The sequence below is a fragment of the Sinocyclocheilus anshuiensis genome, unplaced genomic scaffold (genome assembly GCF_001515605.1).
Source record: "Sinocyclocheilus anshuiensis isolate Anshui unplaced genomic scaffold, SAMN03320099.WGS_v1.1 scaffold1915, whole genome shotgun sequence".
Lineage (NCBI taxonomy): Eukaryota > Metazoa > Chordata > Actinopteri > Cypriniformes > Cyprinidae > Sinocyclocheilus > Sinocyclocheilus anshuiensis.
In genome coordinates this window covers 125,349-129,240 of record NW_015549672.1, presented here as the reverse complement: position 1 = coordinate 129,240, position 3,892 = coordinate 125,349, and positions in this window count along the sequence as shown.

Genomic DNA, 3,892 nt, shown 5'->3' with positions numbered 1-3,892 from the left:
CTATTTGCATCAGCTTTTTAAGTATTTTGAACTCATTTTATTCTTGTTTGTTTTATTAGACTTTACATGTTTCCAACTTTTTCAATTTACAAACTATAGTTTTAAGTTCATCAAACATAAACCTTGTTGTTTTTAAAGTAATATTTACCAGCTTATCCTTATAAGCCACATTTTTTATTTTAAAGATGTATTCAATCTGTATTTAAATATTCCTACATTTTTCTACAATAGTGTAATGAAACAAAACATTTATTCACTTTACAATGTTACAACAGCGCAACAATGCAAATTACAGATTATCATTAACACTACTGGTAACACTTTAGTTTAGAGACCAATTCTCACTATTAACTTGCTTATTAGCATGCATATTGCTAGCATATTGACTGTTTATTAGTACTTATAAAGCACATATTAATGTATTAACATATTAACAACCTCATACCTAAACTTAACAAAAACCTTACAATGAATTTTATTGAGGGAAAACTCTTAGTCTTAGTTACTTTTAATAGTGAATGTGTTCCCTAATTCTAAAGTGTTACCACACATCCTTTTCAGATGAATGTATTCACCTTTACATAAAGCTGTTTACAGGCTTCATGGAGAGAGAAAACACACACACACACACACACACACACACACACACACACACACACAAATGACAATAAAAACACCTAGTTTATAAGATGGACTCACTCAGAATAATACTTGAACTATTTAAAACAGTGTATATAGTGTTTTGAACATTGTTAAAATATCAAATTCAATTAAAAACATTGCATCAGCAAATAAAAATGGATGGCATTCAATAGCGTTTTACAGAGTAAACTTTGAAACTTAAAATGTATGTTCTGCAGTCCACAATATCTTAACACTTACTGCTACAAGCTGAGCACACTTCACTTGGGTTAGTTCACCCAAAAAAGAAAATTCTGTCATCATTTACTCACGCTCATGTTGTTCCAAACCCATAAGACTTTTGCTCATCTTCAGAACACAGATGAAGATATTTTTAATGAAATCTGAGAGGTGTCTGTCCCTCCCTTGACAGTTTATGCAAGGACCACTTTGACGCTTCAAAAAGTTAATAAAGAAATCGTAAAACTAATCTATAAGAATTGAGCAGTTTATAGTCAAAATTTTCTGAAGAGACTCGATCACTTTATATGACGATCAGATCTAACTTAGCTTATATTCACATATAAACATAAAGCAGATCAGTTATGGCAAACGGAAGCTCAAGCATTCTTACTCGATGTGTGAGAACCAGTGCGGTTTATTCTTGTGTGACGGAGCACATTTGAGCTTCTGCAAGAACCAGTGAGGTTTGTTCTTATGTGTCAAGCAAGTACTTCTGTTTATGTTCACTGATCAGCGTTTATATATGTGAATAAAATGCTAAATTCAAACTGTTTATCATATAAAGCAATCATGGCTCTTCAGAAAATTTTAATTAAAAACGGCTCGATTGTGAACTTTTGAAAGCATCAAAGTGGTAGTTGCATGGACTGTCAAAGGAGGGACAGAAATCTGTCAAGATTTCATTTAAAATATGTTCATTTGTGTTTTGAAGATGAATAAAAGTGGACAAAAGTGGTTTGTCGGGTTTGGAGTGACAAACGAGTAAATGACAAGAATTTTCATTTCAGAGGTGTGGTCAATTCAAAAAAGTGCCTCATCATTTACTTACCCTCATACCATCTCCCAGATGTATGACATTTTTTTCTTCAGATTAACACAAGTGAAGAGAAATTTCTAGAAATTTTTGCAGTTTAATTTTAGATTCATTTATGTTTAACACATTAGGTGAACTTGACACATCTTTGAAAAGACAGCTATAATTATATTCACCTTTTATAGGAAACACATACATGGAGGAATAATATGGCAAGATGTTACTAATTCTTGGAATAATTCTTTATTTCATGTTTTCATCTGTGCATCATAATATCTTTATGGGGGACACTGTCCATCTGCTGGTCAACATCATGAACTGCACTTGGGGATATTGTCCAGAGTCCAGACTAAATTATGTGTCTAATAATAATGTTTTATACAGAGAGCTGAGGCAGATATTTACTGTGTCTGGCACCGAAAATTTACACTTTACATTTTGCCGTGGGCCCTGAATGTGCAAGGAGATAATATATTTACTAAACAGTAAATATACTGCTGCTGGAAAGATGCTTAATAAGACTTCAGATTGCTGTAACACAATCATCTACTCACTATCATGTTGTTCCTGTTGAACACAAAAGACGATATTTTGAAGAATGTTGGTAACCAATCAGTTTGTTTATGCTATTCATGCTTTTGTGTTCAACAGAAGAAAGAAACATGTACAGTTTTGTAACTTGGAATTTAAGAGTGATAACAGAATTTTCATTTTTGTGAACTGTCTCTTTAAATAAACAAAAGGACAGCTAGTGCAAAATCAGAAGCTCAAGCACTGACAGGAAAATATATTTGCTTATGTCAAACCATTAGCCATGGTATTGAAATCGACATACAAACCACTGACAAATAGGGTTTGTTTAAACCCTCTCCAGCAGTACAAATGTACCCTACAGTACAATTAGAGCTTGGAGTAGATGAGTAACCTACTCTGCTCTCTAGTGGACATGTAATACCATTACACAGTGTGACTCTCTCAGCGCCTGATTCGAGGCATGCCCTCAGCTGACTGTATTTATACCCTTCAGCTGCTTATTGGCACTTACTTGTTTGCACTTTACGGATTACTGTAAGCTTTTGACTCTTCAAGAGCACCAATGAAATGCTTTCTCAAATCTGATTATATCCACACAGCCCAACGCCATTAGCTGGTTCATTTTCTGAAAGGTCATATAATTATCTTTAAGAATTGAAAGCACCTGCTATTGTGGTCTCTCAGGCTGCTTTTATTGTCTTATAAGCATCACTGAACAATGTCTGTCACCTTAATCGTAACACGTAACACGCCATGCTTTAATAATGCTCAAGATTTGCAACTGTATGCTCTATTGCAAATTTGTGGTGAAATAATCACTGTTCACTAATAATGTTATTCATTTTGGTTACACTTTATTTTAAAGTGTCCCTGTTACAGTGTAATTATACATTTAAGTACTGAGTAATAATTATTAACATGTACTATATGCTTAGGGTTAGGATTAGGGTTTGGCTTATAGTGTTACTCTCGTGTAATTATGCATAATTTATTGTTATTATAATAGTATAATACTATATATTGTACTTACTATTATAATATTATAATAGTAAGTACATGTAACGTGTAAATACTATTATAATAACAATAAATTATGCATAATTACACGAGAGTAACACTATAAGCCAAACCCTAATCCTAACCCTTTGATGGATACAAATTCTGGCTTCCCAATACATTACAACAAGAGCGATGAGAGAAAAAAAACAATACGTGGACAAACCAGTCACTCTTTGTTCAATGCGAGTGCTGTATGTTGGAATAACTGTCATTCATGCCGTCACCACGTGTTGATAACGCAGGTGAGACCTGAACAGCACACGTTGCTATCTGTGTTTAAACTAAACTCATTTAAGCCTGGCCAGTTTAAATATTAAAGAGCCAGAAGACGCGAACTCGCGCGCGCAGTGAGAAGATCTGTGTGTGCGCTCATCCGAAGTGCGTAAACCCGCGTCTCAGAACGCGCGCAAATATTAAGCTCTCTTTGAAGTTTTGTGCTTGAATGGACAAATTCACTCAAAAATTATGTCAAAATGCCCGTCTCGGTGGATATCCTAGCAGACATAGTCGGCTGAACAAACAGTATCAGTGCACTGGATCAGTGCATTCTCTTAAAGTGACAGCACTTTCTTAATGTTAATCAAACAGCAACAACACGGAAATCACTCACTGCTCTTGATT